Below are 7,492 nucleotides of genomic sequence, written 5' to 3' on the forward strand. Positions count from 1 at the left end.
GCAGAAGCCGCGCTTCGTCTGTCAAATATTACTGCCTGTAGCGTAGTAGTTCAACAGCGAGAGCAGAACCAGCGTCTTACATCGCAGCTCGAAAACTTAAATCATTTTGCGGGTTATTTGTTTAGCTTTCTGACCGTCATGCTAATCCGGATGAGTGTTTGTAGCTGTGCGCTGCTTTACCTGCTGTCTGATCCTCCATATGTCTTTTTTACTGCAGTGAGCCTCGATGTAGTCAAACTCCGTCGAGTATGGCATTGTTTCTATGTTGTATTAGCTTCGTTGTGTTGATACATTTTGACGTGCCTCAATTTTCCGCCGCAACACGCAAACTTCCCCATTCACTCAGTGCGTTATAGTTCCACATGGCTTAGGATTTGTTGCTGCGCGTTTGTGCAGAGTGAAGGAAAGAGGAGACCAGCTGCACAAGCAGGCTGCGAAATGAGAAGCAGGTGATCGGTAAAAGAGACAATGATCGCCGATCACGATCATCACCGATTTCACGGAAATCGGCCCAATTATGATCGGTGACCGATCGATCGGCACACCTCTACCTTACATCATTAGGTTACACCTTACACAATGTGTAACCTAAAGTACACTTTGTGTAAGGTGTCTGCTCGACACAGTACCAGCAATGGTTATTCCTTTCGAGGCACAGCATTCCTAAGACTGTGCATAGATAACCCAAACTGTGTATAGATAACCCAAAGAGTAATTTTGTTTTCTATCACTAGGACTTTGCTTAAAATACTTTAGCCAATTGACTTACCTAGCATTGTCTTAGGCTCTGTATACAGTGTGACTGTATCTTGAAGTTAATATTTATGAATCTTAATGACTCGTTTGTTGTCTTCTCCACAGTGTTCTGCTCAACCTGACAAAACTGTAGATGAAGAACAGATGGGATCAGTATCCTCGCTTCCAGAAACCCAGGTGAACAGCTATCTGACATGGAAATCTTTGTAATTTTTCTGACAGATATTTTAGTGGTCATGGATTTTTGAGAGCGTAGACACAGTCCTAGCAATGTTTTTCCTGTCAAGGGACAGCATTATGAGGACTGTGTGTAGATGACCCGGAGAGAAATATTGCTGGCAATCATTGGGACTTTGTTTTAAATACTATTGCCAAACAACTTGCCTAGCTTTACCATAGTTGTTTATACAGTGTTACTCTATAGTGTTCTAACTTGAAGTCAATATTAAATGAATCTTAATGACTCGTTTGTGGTCATTTCCTCAGGTTTCTGCTCATCCTGATAAAACTGTAGATGAAGAACTGATGGGTTCAGTATCCTCGCTTCCTGAGACTGAGGTGAACAGCTATCTGACTTTTAAATCTTTCTAATTTGTCTGACAGGTATCTTAGTGGACATGTGTTTTTGGGAGAGTAGACACAGTCCCAGCAATGCTTGTTCCTGTCAGGAGACAGCATTATGAGGACTGTGTAGATGACCTGAAGAGTAATATTGTTGGCAATAATTGGGACTTTGTTTTAAATACTATTGCCAAACAACTTGCCTAGCTTTACCATAGTTGTTTATACAGTGTTACTCTATAGTGTTCTAACTTGAAGTCAATATTAAATTAATCTTAATGACTCATTTGTGGTCATCTCCACAGGTTTCTGCTCATCCTGATAAAACTGTAGATGAAGAACTGATGGGATCAGTATCCTCGCTTCCTGAAACCGAGGTGAACAGCTATCTGACTTTTAAATCTTTGTAATTTGTCTGACAGATATTTTAGTGGTCATGGGTTTTTGAGAGCGTAGACACAGTCCTAGCAATGCTTGTTGCTGTCAGGGGACAGCATTATGAGGACTGTGTGTAGATGACCCGAAGAGTAATATTGCTGGCAATCATTGGGACTTTGTTTTAAATACTATTGCCAAACAACTTGCCTAGCCTTACCATAGCTCTTTATACAGTGTTACTCTATAGTGTTCTAACTTGAAGTCAATATTAAATGAATCTTAATGACTCGTTTGTGGTTATCTCCTCAGGTTTCTGCTCATCCTGATAAAACTGCAGATGAAGAACCGATGGGATCAGTATCCTTGTCTCTTGAACCACAGGTGAACAGCTGTCCGACTTGGAAATCTTTCTAATTTGTCTGACAGGCATCTTAGTGGACATGTGTTTTTGGGAGAGTAGACACAGTCCCAGCAATGCTTGTTCCTTTCAGGGGACAGCATTATGAGGGCTTTGTGTGTCGATATCCCGCGGTGTAATGTTTTTGGCAGCCTGCTTTAAATTTTTTCTCCACCTTTTCTTTGCAATTTGTCTGGCTTAATCATAGATTTTTACACAATGTTACCAAAGTTAGGGAACAAGAGTCCCAGAACTGCATAGTTTGTGTTCTCACATGCCTAGAAATTGCCTACAAAATTATCACTGAATGCTTTCAGTGATTTTTTTTACAAATTGAAAGGCATCCCTCAATATTCATTTTCTGAAATTAAAAACCCTTCACATCAGAATTACGCTCTAACTTTTTTAATGTTGCAATATTTTTCCTACAGAAATGCAACCATGTTGTACTGCCCTCAACATTTTCAAGCATTGAAAAATGCACACATTGCTTTGGACCTTTTGCTCCCCTCAAGTGGAATGGTCTGAAATGTAAAGGTGAGTTTTCCATGTGTTGTTATTACTCCTTTAGTATATTCAAGTGGATTAGGATTGGATTTGTAAATGACTCTTAAATTTTAACATGTATAGATCTTGTTATTCAGATGTAATGGATGAACAAAAATGTCATGTTTATGATTAGTTTTATCTACTGGAATCATAGATGTTATTTCTACTACTTGTGAATATATCTAAATTATGACTGCTTATACAAAGAACTTACTGTTTAATAAATATGACCATAAAAACCTTAACTTTACCCTTAACTTTTTTCAGACTGTTCTTCAATATGGCACAACATCTGCTATGAAAAGATCGACAGGATTGATTTTTCACCATCTTCATGGGTAGGTGTCTTTAGTTCTCCTTTTGGTACTTTTTAAAAAGCAATACTTGAACAATTTCTTTCTTTTTAAGGTTTCTAACGAATCATCTTCAGCTGATGTTTCAGACAAAGAATACATACCTGACTCTGCCAGTTACTCAGATAGTTCAGCGGAACTCTCAATAGATGATTCCACTTATTTCAAAAAGACTGTTTTTGATCATTGTTTCACTGGACCTTTGCTAGACTGTCAAAAGAGTGATGGTGCAGAGAATGACTTGGCTGAAGGTCTTATTTCTGAAAGTGAAGACAGTGCCAAAAAGGTTGTTCAGGAACAGATGAAAAGGTCTTCTGAAAATAAAAAAACTCTTGATGTTCAAACTGAAGGGAGATCTGTGAAGCCACTCATCAGATCTGAAATTGTTGAAAGCATCCAGTCTACAAGCATATCATCATCAAGAGATAAAAAAAAACTACTGCTTTGTTTGTGGCAAGCCCCAGTCTAAGATTGCTCGACACTTAAAAGTCCATGAGAAGACAAATGCTGAAGTCGCTCAAGCTTTGGCACAACCAAAAGCCTCAAAACTGCGAAAAAAAATACTCGGACAGTTGCGAAATAAGGGAAACTCTACTCACAATAAAGAGGTTTACAAAAGTGGCAGTGGACTGCTAAAAATCAAACGTAAACCCAAGCTGAAGTATAACATAAACCAGTATGTTCACTGCATGTTTTGCCAGGGATTGTTCCTTCGGAATCACCTTTGGCGGCATGCTCGTAAATGTACATCCAAACCAAGAACAACTGAAGAGACAGGACCAAAAAAGGTTTTGAGCTTGGCCTTAATGGTGGATTCTGGACTATGTCAACAAATATCCCAAGGTGTTTTTAAGCTACTAACAGTGATGAAAGATGATGAATCTGAGACTTTGAAAAGTGATCCATCACCACCAGCCTATAGGGAACTGTGCAGAACTACATTGGCAAAAATCATTTTGTTCAACCGAAGACGAGGTGGAGAGGTTTCTAAAATGCAGCTGTCTGCCTTTCTAGAGAGGGACACCACTCCCTTGCATAAAGATGTTGCAGTTGGTCTTACAGAGTTTGAACGACAACTTTGTGCCCATTTCAGTAGGGTCGAAATAAAGGGGGAAAGGGGACGAAAAGTTGCTGTACTTTTATCACCAGACATGGTTGAAGCCATCACCCAGCTCATTAGCAAAAGAAGGGAGTGTGGAGTGCCAGACAAAAACACCTTTCTTTTTGCTATACCCAACTGCCTAACCCCTTACAGAGGACAAGACTGTCTTAGGGTTTATGCAAATGACAGTGGTGCCCAAAGCCCTGAACTTTTAAGATCAACACAACTTCGCAAGCATGTTGCAACATTGTCCCAAGTGTTAAACCTAAGAAATCACGAACTGGACCAAGTTGCAAACTTTCTGGGACATGATATACGTGTTCACAGAGAGTATTACAGGCTACCAGAGGCTACGACTCAGCTCGCAAAAATTTCTAAATTGCTTCTGGCAATGGAAAGGGGGACCTTGGCAAATCTGCAAGGCAAAACGCTGGAGGAGATTGAAATTGAAGGTACTTTTCAAAATTCTATGTACTTATTTGGATTAGTGTTTTTATTTGTTACTGAATTGGTTTTAATTTTTCTTTTTTAGATGAGTTGGAACTGTCTGACACTGAAAGTGGACAAAGTGAGGTTGATTGTGACCCATCCCCACTTGTAAATGATACTCAATGCTCTACAAATCAAGAATCTAATGAATCTTCTGGTGGTGAATATCAGTCGTCATGCCTGATGTAATATTACATGTTTTTAAAATTAGACATTCAGGTGTATTCTGTTTACGTATCCAATTACAGATGGTTTAGGTGAAGAGACATCACAAGGTACCTTGTTTTTCTTTAAATTTTGATTACTCATTGCTAGAAGATTTTGCCATTTCTTTAGGTTTTTCTTTACCCTCCTTGACAGCATTGTTGAAGTGTTTATACTATATTCTAGGGAGAACATCCTCTATGCCATCTGCTGAGAAGCCTTCAGGCACAGTAGAAGATATGACTACCTTAACAGCCCTCTCCGCACCTCCCCGTTAATAATTTAGTTTAATTAACTTAACAGTTAACAATGCACAATATAATAATGTTCTTTAACTTTGGCTAAAGGTTAGGTTTCTGTGCAGATAAGACTAATATAGCAGACAACTTGTTTTGTATCTCTAATTTGACAGGATGCAGAAAACCTCAGTCTCCTGATGAATTACCTGGGACCTCTTCTGGTATGACTTATTTCAATTAACCTTTCACTGGATATTTAGTAACTGATTTGAAATTTTGTATTTTTTATTTTGTTGGCCTGGAGTATTACTAATGTATTGTAGGAAAGGGAACGGAGATTATTGCACCACCAACTGAAAAACCCTCAGAACCCCAAGATGGTATGACTGTCTTCCTATTCATGGTGGTTCTTTACTTAGTGGTTCAGTTTAGAGATACTCTTTTAAGGCTAATCATAACATATTACAAGAATTGAGTATTATCCTGAGCTTTAAAAAGCCCAGTAAGAAACATACAGAGAAGTGGTTGGGTCTGTACATTTTTAAAAAAAATAAGGCTGAAACAATCTTACAAAGTTAGTTGCTGATTATGATCAAGTAATAAACTGCTTAACACCAGAATAGACAGGACAGAATATGAATCATGATAAGCATGACCTTGTTCTGTAACAGGCAATAAAGCTTGCAGTGTAGTATAAAATGAAGCTTTGAAGGATAGTTTATATTTGACATGCCAGGGTTGTAGCTTCATGATTTCTAAGTGTAATAAATGCAGTGTATCACAACTTGGTAATCAATTTAATAATTAAAAAAAATTGGATAAAAATAATTTTAGTGGATACATATTTGATTCATGTGGTGACTAAATGCACATTGAGAAATCAAATCGTCAAAGGGTTGTCTTCAATGAACACAATAAACAGAACTGGAATGTAAAACATTTATTACAAGCATACTTTTATAGCAAACTCCTACATATGATTTATATTTTAAAAAGTAAAATTGTCTCTCTTGTTTTAGATTATCCTGAAAAAGACCATCCTCAGAGAAATCAAAAACGGCCCTGGTCTCCAACAGAAATTGCAGCGGTGTTGAAACATTTTCAGAAACACATTGACACTGGGAAGCTGGAAAGTTTTGTTGAAATTCAACAATGTCAACAGGCAGAACATCCTGCATTAATAAATCGCTCACTTCAGAACATAAGAGACTTTGTTAGAAATTGTGGCGTGACTAAAAAGAAAAAAGAAAAAGCTAAAAATGTCAGATAAATTTTGAGCCAAGATGCTCTAAACAAAACCTTAAGAACTTTCAAGCATTCTTTTGTTTAAAAAATTAAAAACCCCGAAGTTCACCTCTTAGGTAGTATAAACGGGTCATTGTATTAGAGATCATGTGCTGTTAAAAGTAACATTTACAGGAAAAGATGTTTTGTTTTTAAGCTTCACCTTTTTTTGGTTTTGTTTGCTTGCTTATTTTTGGAGTAGTTTTCTATAATGTGCTCTGATTTCTAAGTTGGTCCAAGATTGATGTGTGAGTAGACTCAACAAAACTTGAACTCTTAATCATTTTCAAAGTAATTCAGAAGATTTGATTTTCAGTTTGTTGAAAAGGCAAAAATTGTTCTAGTAATATGTTTGCTTAAAGGTATCACAATTTGTTTGTCTTTTTATTTCTTTTTTTTTTAAGTTGAGCTTCACCTTTAGTTGAAATTAGGCACAATGCTTTTGTAGAGCTCTTTGGTGATCACTTAATTTGAAAAGACTTCAGGCTTAAAATTTGAGTAGAATAGTGTTCTTAAGACCTGCTTCAAAGAAAGATCTGTTTGCTTTTGAATATCTTTAAGTAGGATGTTTTGTTTTGTTGAGTCATGTGTATTATGTGTTATCTAGAAGAACTAAGATTTTAGTCAAACTGTTTTAAAAAAACTAAGCTTGATAGGAGCCTGTGTTTTGGTTTGCTCCAAAAAATAAAAATTGCAAAAGACAATGTCGTTTGTTTATTTGTTCTATAGACCTATACAAATTAAAATAGACCTATACAAATTAATTTGTATAGGTAAACATTACCACATTGGTAATGAACAAGCACTATATTGCTGACCATATTTCTATTTGATTATTATTTTTTTCATATTTGGACAGATTTAGTCTGTGCCTGTGCTCATGACAAATGAACACTACCATAATTGCAGGGTGTGAATTAATCCATTTGATGCTCATTTGGGTACTTAAATATATTTTGGGGACATTCTATGAAGTCTTATTTTAAATGTCCTTGCAATTCACATTGGTACTTATAATGTATAGTTATGTCAGGGGCGTGGCTTATCTATCTAATTATCAATGTCCTGTTAATGTTGGATAAAGTCAGGTCATTATATCTAGAGTTCTGTAGTGTGTATACACAATTTTAACTGAGATCTTAGTTGAGTGGCTCATTAAAGATTTTTTGACACATTCAGC

General features: G+C 36.8%; 1 long non-coding RNA gene across 1 annotated transcript; it reads left to right on the plus strand.

The window, feature by feature from the left end:
* Window positions 1–2,773: 2,773 nt before the first annotated feature.
* Window positions 2,774–7,003, plus strand: LOC148156644 (uncharacterized). Its single transcript, XR_015764411.1, has 2 exons — window positions 2,774–5,249; window positions 6,048–7,003. It is a non-coding gene; the product is annotated as an uncharacterized LOC148156644 (long non-coding RNA).
* Window positions 7,004–7,492: the final 489 nt, after the last annotated feature.

Source organism: Poecilia mexicana, unplaced genomic scaffold, assembly GCF_051168715.1.
Source record: "Poecilia mexicana isolate PSO_F unplaced genomic scaffold, ASM5116871v1 scaffold_10, whole genome shotgun sequence".
Classification (NCBI taxonomy): domain Eukaryota; kingdom Metazoa; phylum Chordata; class Actinopteri; order Cyprinodontiformes; family Poeciliidae; genus Poecilia; species Poecilia mexicana.